Genomic DNA, 15,614 nt, shown 5'->3' with positions numbered 1-15,614 from the left:
TATATGACCAAATCCTATATATCATTTGGTTTGATTTTATTATTGGTTTTTTTTCACATATGATATTATTATAATACCTAATGTTATATCCCTATTTATTTTTGTTATCCAATTTTCATTTATATGTTAATTGCATTTAATAGGGGTTTTTTTGTTGTTAGCATCTTCATGCTTTGAGTCTAAATTTTAATATCCTAAAGCTTATTCCAGTCTTTTCTAAAGTCCTAGGTCCTTGTTGTTTTGGAAATCTCATTAAAAGGCTCTGAAAGGTTTCAAATGTACCTTATAAATGAAAAGAAGGGCTATATTCTTATGATTATATTGTAAAAACTTTAGAAAAGAAGCACATTCATGTGACTTCATGAAAGAAATTTGTTTTTACAAAAGAAAATACTTTGGAGGGAAGGTCATTCAAGTCTTCAAATGCATGTTCTACATGTGACCAATAATTAACTTGAGTTTGAAGGAGTCAAACTCGGGTTTGACATAGCTGGACTTGGGTTTTCATGCAAATACCCTATTAGGGAGAGGGACCAGTAGTTGTGAGGGGTAAATTTGTCAACATGTAGCCATCACATGGAATATCATAAGACCTCCAATTTTTTTAGAAATGTAAAATGGACATTTAACTATCTAAAAATTAAGGTTTGAAGGCATGATTTTGTTACCAATTTTTTGACTTCAAGAGATAAAAAATAGAATTATTATATACCTCATGTCTTATCATGAATTTAGGAAAGTCTAAAGAAAGGATTTATTAAATACCTTGAAGGTGTCTATAAGGTTGAGCTTATTTAAAAGGATGAGATTTCACAATGCAAGGTTTGGAGGGAAAATAATTCACTTGAAAAGGCATTTTAATTCAAAAGATGTAAAGACAAATAAAATTCTTTATTTATTTACAAAAGTTTTCTAAAGGCCTCCTTCCATGTGATTATCAAGAAAATCAATTTCATGCATAGATTGGAGGGAAATAGAAAGCTAAAAGTATAAGATTTCATGTGATTTTAGGGTTTTCATTCTGTTTCAAATGAAAAGAACCATTTATAGCCAGTTTTTAGAAGTTATGCTAGGGTTTTGTTGGGTCTCAAATCAATAGATTGGATAGGTTCTAAGGAAATTCCAACTCCTATGATCAAACCCTCCAATTGACTTGGCCAACTTATAGAGGGAACCTATTTGGTTACTAACTCTCTCACTTTAGGCTCTGCAAGACCTAGGTGGGTATACCTACTCACTAGTTGTTCCTTCAACTAATGTTTTTTATAGTAGATTTAGTGTCTTGATTTGACTTCCCCCTATCTCAGAATGGCATCAGTTCCTAGAATGGAGATATAGCAGATGAGTTCAAGATTGTTGTTGTAGAAGCTATTCGATCTTGGTGCTTGAAATTTATATATACACTATTGCTAATTTACCCTAGAATTCCTACTCAACTACTCCTCTTATTCTTTATGCGAAAGTGTGAATTGATGGGTTTTGTTTTATAGATGACCAGTGCCTTTCTTTGTTGTTTGGGCTACAGAGTCTTTATATTTCCTTAGGAATTATTGTGTAAACTTATGAGACAATTTTTAAACCCACCCCCTCTCGATGAGTCTATCAATTACTATTTCTTATGAGCTCTACTTCAATGTCTTTATTGTAAATTGCTTGAATGAATTTAACTCTAACCTTAATAGACCATCCAAGGAAGAAATACGAGGAACAATTACAATTCACAAGTAAATCTTTTATTCAAATCTAGAATATGAAACACAGAATTTTACTAGAAGAACACAAGTAACCTTATCTCCTCTAGATAATATCACAAGCAACTGCCTGTAGAAAAATGTAGTAATCCGCAATGGTTCGAATCCACTTCCAGGATTCACTAAAATGCTTCATTTCAGTTTTCTACCTTATTGTTTATAGGTGGAAAGCCTGAGGTTCAATGTCAAACTTTGTTGATGTGATACCATATGTAATATTCCATTAATTCTATACCTAAAGAAAATAAATTGTGATCTATATTAAGATAAAAAATTGAGCATTTCAAAATAAAACATAACTACTTCAATTGAAGGAGAAAACTAACTAAATTTTCTTCAACATATTAAGAATCTAACTAATTTATCTAAAAGGAAGGTAATCTTTTAACGATAAAAAACATTGAACAAATATTATTAAGTTAATCAATATGAGAAAGGAATTCAAATGGAAAGTTTCATTTTTTAGGGAAGAGATAAAGGTTTAGAGGTTACAATTCAATTAACTTTCCAATTGAAACCTTTTGTATCAAGCCTCGACATAGTTTGGAATAGGGAAAGCATCATCAAGGGCTTCTCCATTCAATCATAGACTTGCCAGTCTCCCATGCCCCTTCCAATTGGAAGAGACCCATCCCTTCATGAGGGTGCATTCTAAGGATTGGGTCTCTTTTAAATCAAGCCATTTGATCTTGGTGTTCAAAACCTACACGCAACTAGTTAGTCACACACTATAGGTAACCCCTAACTACTATGACCATCTGACTAGTAGGTGTATCTAGTTCATGTGATCTAACAATCACATAGATAAAGCATCACCATCTTGGCCAAGGTTTTAACATTGCAAGAACCAATGCATTGTTAGTGTTCACCTCCCTTGCTCGACTTGTACATCCAATTCTTGAGCTCAAAAAACTCACTAGTTACCAACCATCTAAACAAGCCATCTACTTAATGTGTACTAACAATAATGGTTATTAACGACCATCATATGATAAATAGCATACACTTGAGCCAACTAACTCACTGGTTTACTAACCAACTATCTAGCGAATTGCTTAATGTCTACTAAGAATAACGGTCATAAATGACCATCATAAGATAATTAACATACACTTGAGTCAGTTGATTCATTGGTTACAAAACTTCTAGGTTTAGCTGATCCAATTCATTAGATAACAGTCTCATGTCTACTAACATTAACAATTTACAAGGACCTTCATGGGATTTCTACAAATCCCCTATCTCTAACAAGCTTCAACTGTCATCATGGAATTAAACCTAATATAACATTGGTTCCCTTATTTAGCTAAATTAACACATCATATTATGACTCAACAAAAATAATGGTTCTAATATTTTTTTTTGTCTTTGTATATTCCCAAAAGTATGCATCTAATTGATGATAAGAATCCTTCTTCAGGTCTTGCAACCATGGAGACTGGTTATAATCTGATTATAAATGATGTGCATTGATTCCAAGATGAACCATATTCAGTTGAACTATGAGTTAAGAGTGGAAACCAAATAAACATAGAATAGCTGCAATACTTAGCTATTATGCCCTCGTGGGCTAGCAATCATATTCTATAGCGAATGCTCTGAGCTTGCTACTCAACCATACTATGCACAAGATATGAATGTAGTATTCAATTTTCTTATGAATAAGGTAAGATAGTGTATTTGATGAAAAGTAACAAAATATCGTCATGATTTATATCTATGAATAAATTTATCTTCCTTAAGTTCAAGACTTGATAATGAATGAGTAAATCATTTAGGCACTACAATTTATCTTAACAAGAAAGATCATGAACATGCAATAGCTATACATCGGCTACTCAAGGCGGAATTTACATGGCTATGCAAGACAGAATAATCACAGTTAGGCATGATAGTATGCACAACTATCAGAGCAAGATTCTTTTCAATTCATTTTACTTTCTCTTTTAATGAGTAATATTTCCAGAGTCAATTAGTGATATATGATTAACCTCTACATTTTATTTGGATATGAAATAGATACATACCTAATGTGAGAGGAAACAAGGAAGGAAATACCCCTCGAAATACACTTTTGTTTCGAACATTACTTCGACTAGGTATTTTCTCCCTTCATCAAAATGTTGTATTTGGTCACTATGGTTGTCTCCTCATTGATACCTATCTAATATCCATTGGGTTTTTATGTCAAAGAAACCTTGGGCTTTGGTGACCTCCTTTATTTTTCCACTGAAATACCTCTTCCATCGATATCACTTTGCCCCATCGATGAATGGATCTATTGTCTCACCGAAGCCTTTTTTTATCCTCTCTTGTCATCTTCCACCAATAAAGTTATATCAGAGAAACAATGCATATCAGAGACATACCTTTTAGCCTCCTCGAAACCTATTTCCTCATTGATATATATATGATGTCCATCGGGTTTCATGTTGAAGAAACCTTTGGCTTCGGTAACTTCCTTTATCCTTCCATCGAAACACATTTTCTATCGACATCACTAAACTCCTTCGATGAATGGGTCTATTGTTTCATTGAGGCTATATTTCTTTTGATGATTTGCTTCCACTATCATCTTTCATAGATGAGCTCATTAGTAATCTTCCTCGATAAAGTTGCATCGGTAAAACCACACATATCGGTAACATGCCTTTTAGCCTCCTCGAAACTCATATCCTTATCAATATCTTTTATTGATGTAGCTTCCTTCTGTTTGATCGATATCATTCTTTCTATAAGAATGCTTCTTTTGGTAAGTTTCCTTCATGTTGCACCAATGGTATTATTTCCTCGGAAGCCTTTTCCCGTCAATGAAAACTGTCTCTGCTTTCTTTGATATCCTCTTTTGGTGGAATCATTACTTTCAATGAGTCCCTTCTAGAGTTTATCAGTGTTACCTTTCCTTCGATACCCTTTTTATATCAATGAGACATCACTGGGTCTCATCAATGCTATTTGAATTTTGGATATTTCGATAGAATGCTATTAGACTTGTTCAATAACATATGGGTTATTACGGTATCAATAAAAATGATGATTTCTTCCAAAGATAGATGGCTTCTATGATTTAATCTCTCAAATCAAGATATTTTACTTAATTTGGATTTGATGCTCAACAGGTTCCACAAGCTACACCTTCATTTTATGTCCTAGCACGTTACCGCAAGGAGGAAGGTTTATAAGAAAAGGACTGCATGCAACAGTCAAAGGGTTACTTCAAAGTTTGAATGAGAGGTTTGCCTCTTCGGTGAAGGAGTTTCATAAAAATATGAAGATAATCCATAAAGACATTTACAAATCACCTCATGCCAACACCATGCAAACCACATGCAGAGTTTAGGCGTGATAGAAGTTAGCATCAAATCTTCTAGAGAGAAATTATCATAGTCATAATAGTAGATATCCACATTTGGAGGTAGGGTTTTCAGAACCCTATTTTAGAATTTTTAGTATCTTATTGTTTAAATCATGCATTGGATATGCCTACAGTAATGATTCAAGCAAAAGTCGGGTTAAAGGAGAAATCTGATTATCTATAAAAAATAATATAGCTTTAGCTTTGTGTTATGACAACATCTATAAGTTTGTCAATGCTTTCTTGCTCACCATAAGGGTTCCACATATTATTTAAAAGGGTTGATTATCTTGCTAGATTTTCTTTTTCCTTGAAGTGAGAAAATCCCTAGGTCTCTTTTTCTCTCTAGGATAGCTTAGAAAGTACAGTCCTGCAAAATTCATTTAGTGAAATCATCAAGAGTTTTTAATCCCAAAACAAATCTCAATCGTAAATAGAAAAGGTGCAATAGTAGGATTGACACAAACTAGATAAAGATCAAGTACGGGAAGCAGTGAGCAAGGTCTTTTACACCTTTGTTGGTTGTGGTGGTGTCATAGAGAGTTTACATCAATAAATGAAGAACATGTCAATCCTTTTAATGCAGTAGTAGAAGTCTATCTCTTATTCAATATCTCTAGCGAAACCCCCATGATATTTTGTTGGAGTAGAATTTGTTATATTCTAGAAAGGGTCTTGTCCTTTGTTGATGGGATATTCATCTACCTCAAGAAATAACTATTCTTTTCTCCAACAAGAAGTGGAACTAAATGAAGATCTAGCACCATGAAATGAATCCTCAAAAGGATTACTATAGTTAGTTTTGGTAGATAATGATCTGGGTAAAATACTAATGTGGCTTTATGAAACATTATGTACTAGCTTAGCATACTCTAACAACTTTGGTGTGACATGCTACATCCAATTAAGTCTCCATTGTTATCTCTATTATGTTTATGGATTGGGATTCAATGTACTCTTTTTATACATAGATTTTACTTTCAACTGAGGAGGTTTGTATGTACTTTTCGATTGTATCCCTATTTCAAGAATTTCTTCTATCAACAAATCATTTGTTGTAAGTTGTACAAGTGGAAGCTTGAACATGCCTTCCATGCTAGCCTTATTGATACGTTCAACACCATCTTGTGCAACAAATATTTAGAACTCCACTATTTCATTCAAGAGTGAGTAGTAGGGACAATCTAGGACACTTACAAAGGTTTTGCAAGAGAGATAAATAGACCTAAATATTATGGCTTAATAATGATCAATAGGTAAATAGATAAGAAACTCTCAATATCAAAATGACTTTCTCAATTGTCTTTACTAGAAATGGATAGATCTGCTAATAATGGCTTTATGATTGTATGTCAACTTAGACTCAATCCAAGAAGAGCTAGAACTAATATACGATATTTAGATTTATGATCTATATAATATAACAATCCCATAATTATGTTTCCATGCATCTATACCACAACACAAACATCATGCTAGTGTTCAGCCATAGCAATTAATATCCTAATTATAGAATGTGAAGTATGCACATAACTATGAATAAAGATTAAGAAAGACAAAGAAAGATGCACATTGCAAACATAAATGACTAATGGACAAGAATTGAATTCATTTTAGATAGTTTTGAATATCAAATTGACTTATTTGTGTGCATTTAGTAACTCATGTACTTGTGGCCAACCATTTATCTCTTTCATAAATTAAACACTTATTAATAGCATTAAATGGCTAAGTAATTATGTTTTAGTTGAAATTGAAAATAAAAAATTTTATTTTAGGACAACTCACACTATTCCCTATCATATTTTAGACTCTCAGTTTTGTTAGTAGTGGTTTGATGTCTTTGGAGCTGATCATTGCATTTCTTTAGTTACATTTGCCAGCGTACTCCCAGCTTGTGCCAAAATGGGAGCTTTGGAATAGGGTATGGACATCCATCAAAGCATAAAAGATAGAGGAATTTTGTCAGATGTAGTTGCAACTACTGTATTAGCATGTATGCAAAATGTGGAAGCATAGACAAGGCACGCGAACTATTTGACAGATTGCCTCAAAGAAATGTGGTTTCTTGGACTGCAATGATTGCCGGATATGCACAAAATGAATTTGTTGAGAAGGCTTTAGAAACTTTCAAGCAAATGCAATCGACAGGTGTAAAGCCAAATTCCATGACCATTGCTACTATCCTCCCCGCCTATGCCAAAATGGGAGATTTGGAATAGGGTATGGACACTCATCAAAGCATAAAGGATAGAGGAATTTTGTCAGATGTTGTAGTTACAACTACCCTAGTAGACATGTATGCAAAATGTGGAAGCATAGACAAGGCATGTGAACTATTTGATAGAATGCTTGAAAGAAATGTTGTCTCATGGACTGCAATGATTGTTGGATATGCACAAAATTGATTTGTTGAAAAGTCTTTAGACACTTTCAAGCAAATGAAATTGGAAGGCATAAAGCCAAATTCCACAACCTTTGCCAGCATCCTCCCTGCTATGCAAAAATGGGAGCTTTGGAACAGGGTATGGACATCCATCAAAGCATAATGGATAGAGGAATTTTGTTAGGTGTTGTACTTGCAAATGCCCCACTTGACATGAATGCAAAATGTGGAAACATGGACAAGGCTCATGAATTGTTTGATACAATGTTGCAAAGAGATGTGATCTCATGTGAACAATCAACACACATGTATACAGGAGGAAGGGATTGTTGCTACAAAATTGAATGCTCACTCCTCAATCACATTTCTATGGTTTTACGAGATTAAACTAGGGCAATTAACCACCACATGTATATTTTTTGCAACAATGAAATTAAAAACTAGGGCAATTTGAAGCAATGCAATTCCACAAATGCCTTCGATGTGGGTTTGATGTTCTTGGGGGTTGAAGTCGCCATGGACGCCTACGCAGGATTGTAATGCACAAATGAATTCCCCTCTTCTTTTTTTTAAGTAATGGCCATTGTTGTCGGAATTATGATGAACTCGAGCTTTTTTTTTGGAAAAAAGAAAATTCTCATTACTAATGCCTTCTTCATCAAAATCAAATTTGGCCACAATATACCTTCTCTGTTAGAAACCTTAGTTGGAGATCTAGTCCAAATGTATTAGTGACTGTTAATGTTTGTAGAAGCAAATCTGATGCTAATACTGGTTATATACCTAATACTAGATATGTGTCTAGAAAATTTGAAGGTTACTGTTATACATGCAACATGTATGGGCATAGATGTATTGAATGCAAGTATGGAGCTAATAATCCAACACCTCATATGAATCCAAGATCTGTTGGTGATTTGAGAAGGAATTCCAATCACCGGAGAAGCACTAATTGGCAAAGACCATATGTTAACCGATCAAGTCCCTATGAGATGGAGAGACGAGTTACTATGATTTGTTCAATCTACAAAAATTATGGACATGTGGCAATGAACTGTAGAAGAAGGATAGGTAGAGCCAATGCAGGACCGTGTAGAGCATCTAGAATGTCATGTTATCATTGTAACAAACCCAGACACATTGCTAAGTTTTGCAGAACACAAAAGAGCCAGCCAATGAATCATTCTACGGACCAGAAAGGAAAGCATAAAGTTGATATTGATAAAACCAAAGTTGAGATGAATAGAATCTAGAAGAATAAGAGTGATGACAAACCATCTGAGGAATCAAATTCTTCACATAGTGTGGAGAATCCATCAATGAAAGACTAAGTTGTTTCTTCAACTTGGGGTGTACTTATTTTCAAATCTTGAGATGAACCCTTGGATGAAGTACTATAAGTTAAATCTATATATTCTGATGCATTTTGGTATTTATAAGTCTTTTTGAATCATAATCGGTAAATAAAATAAAGTTTTAGCAACCAGTAATATGCTTAAGATTGTTTTAAGGTGTTTTAGGGTATTGTTAGTTAAAGCATTTAATGTGGTAGATAGAAAGCAAATAAAAAGAACATTTTGAATTTCATTTCTCACATTGTGATCTTGAGAGAACTTGGCAAGAAAACATAGCAGAGAAAGTTTGAGATTGCAACATTCAGCATGTTTAACAGAGATACGAGGTGATCAAAAGTGCATTGTGAATCGATGATCGAGTATTGAAGGTTTTGATAGTGTGAAACCCTAATTCAGAAGTGGGAAAGGTATTTATCAGTAAATTTTACTCTTTGCTTTGATATTTTGCATATTTTAGTATTGATACTCTGCATCTTGTTGATGTGACTGAGAGGCCATGACCGAAGTTCAAACACCATCCTTTCCAATCATAAGAAACAAACCTTGTTGATGCCTTATCCAGTGTACCGTATGAAATTTTTCATGTTGAATATGTCAAATCATTTTATCAGTGCAAACTAGAGGACATGGGTGTATTAGTTATTCATGACTAGTATAAATCATTGTGTGATGACCAAGGCATACTGAAAGAACAATTTAAGAATGTCACCAAGAAAGGGTTCCATCATGCAATCAACTTAATTAATGATTTTGATAATGAGCTAGTCAGATTTGTTTTGAGTCAGATTCATGATCAATTTATGTGGTTGAATCGACCACATAAAATAACCAAGGAATTCATCCATGCAGTAACTAGATTTTGCTCAACTGGTGAATTACCCTTACTAAGATCAGTACCCAAGAATGATGTGGAGAAGTTGACCAGATCAAAATGAGATGGTAGAGCCATGACAGTAAATGACATCAATGATCCAACTGTGAAATATGCCTCTATGGTGATTGGGTATAGGATTTACTACTCAAGGAGAATGAACAGCATACCAACAACAACTATTCATACTACCTACGGGATGGTAAAAGAGAACATTGTTTATGATTTGGAAGAGGCATGAAGAAGCCAATTGATGGTGAATCTAGAAGATGTGAAGAAACACAAGAAGTTGAGATTCAAATTTGGTCAATTGATTTTAGGTTTATTCTTCTATTTTCAAAACTATTTCCCTAGTATTGGAGATGTTCAATGGATTGAAAGTACCCCTGCACTACTACAAATAAAGAAAAACACTAGGATACTGAAAGACAAGTTTGATAATATTTATTGGGGCTACTTCAAGGAGTTTCAAAAGAAAATGCATGCTTTAGAGCATATACTAACAAAAGTAGTTAACCGGTATGAGAAAATAATCTATTTCATGGTGGATATAGATACATGTATGATAGAAGAAATTATCCCTAGAACCACATGGGTATTACCTATGAGATATGAGGTATACAAGGATCTACTCATTTTTTATGATGATCATCTATTAGAGAAACCGGTAGATACCACTGCAAAGAGATTTGGGACATATAAAGAAAAATCACTACAAGTCCATTCTGAGCTGCAAAGACCAGTGATTGCAAAGAAGATAAGGAAGCAAGTAGAAGCATTCGCTGAGGAGGCAAGATTTACAAAAGAGCAAATAGCAGTAGCTAGGGAAAAGCACGCAATGGAGCAAGGTGAAGCATCTAGTGTACCTATTGGTACTCCTACCAGTAAGACAAGAGCTGCAAAAGCCAAAACAATAGAAATGAAGATGGAAGAAGAAATCATAGAGAAATTGACTGAATCAAAAAGAGGTAAACCATCTAAAATTCAGTTCCAGAGAAAGCAAAAAATTGTTGTTCCACCTGCTACACTAGTACAAATCAGAAAGAGGAAGAAGCAATGAGCCCACAAACTGGGAAATGATGAAGAGGATACTGAATCAGATGAGGATAAAAGAGAACTTAAAGAAAGTGTTAAGAAGCCTATACCTACCGTCTAATTATGAGGAAATATTTGTATTTTCTAATTAATTTTATTCTTATAATATAGTAATTGAGTTTTGGGTTTATTTTACTATAGTATCATAAAATTATGATCCTAGCAATTTTTAACTGCATTAGGGTCATCAAGAACATGAGTTCGAATCCTCTAGCCTGATCGGAAACCAGAGACTACTCAACCCTCAGAAACAACTTCTTTCTTGGCCTTTGCATCACCCTATCCAAACTATGTCCTAGAGAAAGGGGTAGGATAGGGGTGCGACACCCTTGTCCCCCCTAGGATAGGGGCATGGTGCCCTTGTCCTCCCAGGATAGGGGCATGGCACCCCTATGCCTACCCTAGTTTGGGACAGGACCCTTCCTAGGGTTGCATAATTAGTTGTGCATTGGGCGGGAAACTCCCCTCATGTCGGTCTATGATGAAAATAAAATCCACTAACATGTATTTAAGGGGTATTCATCCCCTCATTTGTGTAAGTTGGATAAGTGGAAGTTGCATAAGTGATCGAGCATTCAAGAGAATTTGAGAAATCAAGCATTCCTTTCCAGCATTGAGCATTCTCAAGTCTCCCTTCAAGGCTAGGTGTTGTATTCAAGTCAAGGATTCAACCATTAAAGAAGAGATTGATTCCAAATTAAATTCCACACAAGCATTTCTATCAACATTTCTATCACAACCTCCCTTGAGGTGATTTACAATTCAATCTTTCATTTGTAGCTACTTGCAAGTACTTTCTTTCATTACTTGGTTAATTCCAAAACTAGGGTTTGAACTAAAGGCAAACTCCCAATCCCAACCCATTTTCTTCTCTTTTTTGTGTGTAGGTTGCAGGTGTGCAGCTGTACTTTCAAATTTGGGCTCCATTTGTAGAGGTGGAAAAACCCTTTTCATTTCATAGATTTTTTGGAGGACCGTGTACGTTCCCACCACGGTTCGAGAAACTTTTCCTCAAACTCGTAGGGAAACTTTATTTCAACATATTACTACCATATCTAGTGCACAACTTCATCCCATGTTCCGATCTTAAGTTATAATTGGTTCTTTGTCACTTTTGCACTACATAATTCAATCAATTCATTTCATTTCAAATAAGGAAGAGGGGATCAAGTTATCATTCCCATTGCATTTAGAATTCAATCTTCATCTTTGAAGGTCAAATCTAGTGAATTATCCTCTCCTCTTCCTAATGTAACATGGTAAAAAGTGTTTGAAGAGTAATCAATAGTGAAACTCTCATCTCTCCTTGGAGGGAAAGGGTAGTTTTCCTCTTGATCCATCATTCACCATTTTTCCAACATTACATTTTGGTGAACCCGATGTCTTGTATGCTTTCCTTTGAACAAAATGGTATAATTTTCATTTCCAAGTTTCAAATTTTTGCAAATTTAGTGGTATAATTTAGTTTTAAAAAACCCTAGTTTTTAAAATTAAAATTGAACTTGTGCTTTGTAAAAATTGCTTGTGGTTATCTTAGATTTGAAAATTGTTTTGATTGTCAAATTCAATTTTCGCATTGTCTTGTTCAATGTGCAATTAAAATTTACAAAGTGAAGAGGTTACTTGTTAAAATCTTAATTTTGAAAAATCGTCTTGAACTTGTGCGAAAATTGGATTTCCATTTAATTTTTAGATTTTTTATTGTTCTCAAACTTGTTTTTATTCCTACAGTTCAAATTTTCAATTTCCCTCCTTTTTCCCAAAATTCAAAATTTAAAATTAAGTGGTTAGGTCATAAAACCCTAATTTTTTGTTTTTAATTGGATTTTGTGCAAATTTCAAATCAATTTCATTCAAACTCAGATTTCTAAATATTTTCTAAGGTGTCTCTATCCATAAGATTTGACCTTTTTCAAATTTGCAATTCAATTCCTCTTTTCTTCAAAACCCTAATAGGGTCCTTTTTTTACATTTGCACCTTCATTTCGCCCATCTAGAGGTCATAAAATTTGTCAATTTTTTGGGGTTGTGTAGGGGAAAAAGCGAGACTAGGTTAACATGCCCTAATCCTACCTTTTGACACACATTACGGAATACGAAAGAGCCTAGAGGTATCACACAATTGGCTACTTCTTTTTGTGAAAGAGAGAGCCACGGGCTACCTATTAGGATTTCTATTCCCTTGTTGAAATTGAAAGATAAGATTATGCAAGTTCAATTCCTAACCCTAAAATGCAAGTATGAACTAATAACAAGATTGCATAATTGAACTTAAACAATGGAAAGCTACAAACACAAGGACAAGACAAGAATGCAGATGCGTACCCGGAGTCAAAATTTGATTCAAAATATTTGGGACGGGGGCGCGGGCGCCACTATCCTGATTCTGTCTCGGAAACTGCACCTGAAACTTCCGTTTTGCACTCTGGAAAACTGTCGAAAATGCTGTCTGTCAGGAGGACCAGGGCACCTAGCGCCTCTGTCCTAGGGACCAGGGCGCCCAGTGCCCCTGTCCTAGCAGGACCAGGGCGCCCCATGCCCCTGTCCTAGTCTTTTGCTCTACAATTTGGTGTGGAGTGTTGTCTCGACCTGCTTTTCCCGGATCTGCAACCTGCGGCGTCGTCCAAGTCCTGAAACCTGCACTTGTATCTGAAAAAGGTGTTTGGGCGGCTATATAGGGTTTTGCCTTAGTCAAACCCCCGCTTCGGTGATTTCCACCTCCACGAATAGCCAAGTTGTATTGTAAAAGTAATGTGTGTGCAGACCTTGTGTGTGTGCAAGATCTAAAATGCAAGTAAGCAAACTAGAGCAACCTAGAAAGTAAACCCTAATTGCTTGTAAATGATAATGTAAATGCTCTAAACCAAGATGCAAAGTGATCTAAAGCATGAATAAATGATATATTGAAGCTTATAGAAAGACATGAAAACAACATGAAATCATACCCAACCCCCAAGGGAGGGGTACAAGCCAATCTTCAGTCGGTAATCTCCTATTGTTCTTCAATGTCTTCCAAGCCCTAAATGGATGAATGGAATTGATAAATGCTTGATAGAGGGATGTTGAATGTTGTTGAAGTCTTCAAAGATCTGCTCTTTGGCTACATATGAGGTTCCTGAAAACAAAATTTGGATCCCCTCTAATGAAGAAAGAGAGCTCTTATGTATGAAACCCTAGGTCTTAATTCCAACTTTTGGCCGACCTAGAGATTGAATATCCCACCAATTTCTTGGGGTTAAGCTTTATTTTATGATTGGATCATGCTCCTAAAATTTTGGGAAAAATGTCTGGGACCGTGTGCACTCCGGGCGCCATGGTCCTGGCAACTTTTCACCAAATTTTCAGGGCCGTCAGATATGATAATTTTAGAGAGAATCCCGAAGTTACAGGTGATTTCGAGATGTTTTGACCCCCGAAATCAAGCCCCCAAGTTCAAAATAGGACTTAATTAGGGTTTTTGATTGAATAATGTATTGGAGGAATAAAATGAAAAGGGGCACACTTTAATGAAAGGGCTCGACTTTATGATGTGAAGGATGATGAAATAGGACCTTAGACCTAATTAATTTGATTAATTAAGTGCTAAAGGAGAAATGCAATGCAAAATGTGAAATGCACCAAGGCGGGTGCTAAACTAGGTGTGAAATTGTACCACCCTAGCAAGTGCATACAATTTACGATGCTACATTTAGCCCCCACTTTAGCGGTCATATGAATACTATGTGCATATGCAAGCTAAAGTACAGAAAGTAAACATCATTTGAAAAAGGATATATCCATAAGTTGTCGGACGAAGCCCCCAGTGGTATCTGCAATACACAGTTAGGAACCGCACCCTACAAAACACACATTAAATCACAAAATCACCTAATGCTTACTAAGGAAAGTGATGAAATTTGTGAGTAGCTATATGCCCCCCCCTGTTTCGACTTGCTTATTAGGGAGGTGAAATAGGGTAGCATGTTTACTTATGACAAATTGTGTAAGAGAGTATTGATGAGGTATGTTCACTAAAAAGGCTTCATCAGAGCACTTTTTGGAACATCCCGAGAGTAGGGGAATGAAAATACAATTCCTACACAACAAACGGTTTGAAAATCGCATCTCCCAAACTCAAGTTATGATGAAATGAGTGATAGAGGAAAATTAGGGTTTTGAAAGTAAAGGTAAAGGAATGAAAGTATATACCTTGAAAGTGACATTTGCATTTGTCACTTTGTTGATTTCTGAATATTGTTTATTGCAGCGGAGCCCACATAGCCATCATCATGCCTTCACGATGACCGGAGCATCCCACGAGGATTGAGATCCTGCGGCAGGCCGTGATCGATGACGAGCCACTGGACGAGGTGAGTTGACTAAATATTGACTTTTGATTTTTTGCATTTGACTTTCTGTGATCATTTGTGGGCCCTGGAATCTGACCCTGGGTCCCACCCAGGGTGCCATGGTCCCTTCAGGGTGCCATGGTCCCCTCAGGGCACCATGGTCCCTTCAGGGCGCCATGGTCCCTGACAGGGCGCCATGGTCCCAATCAGGACTTGGCGAGAGATGTCAGGGTTAGCATACAATGTTTGACAGTTTGCATGACTGATTTTGATGATTGAGTACTGATTATAGTTATGTTTTTGTGTTGTAGGGTCTCCCATACATGAGAGAGCATACAGTGGGGTAGATTCTTCGTAGTTTGCAAGATCAGATTCCCCGGCTGACTCAGGCAGAGAGAGACACATTGTCGATCGTGGGTTTATGGCCTATGATTCTTATGTCGGCCATTCGATTTCATCCCGCAATGCTGATG

Source organism: Cryptomeria japonica, chromosome 5 (assembly GCF_030272615.1).
Source record: "Cryptomeria japonica chromosome 5, Sugi_1.0, whole genome shotgun sequence".
NCBI classification, from domain to species: domain Eukaryota; kingdom Viridiplantae; phylum Streptophyta; class Pinopsida; order Cupressales; family Cupressaceae; genus Cryptomeria; species Cryptomeria japonica.
The sequence above is the reverse complement of the archived record's forward strand: the minus strand, read 5'-3'. Positions refer to the sequence as shown.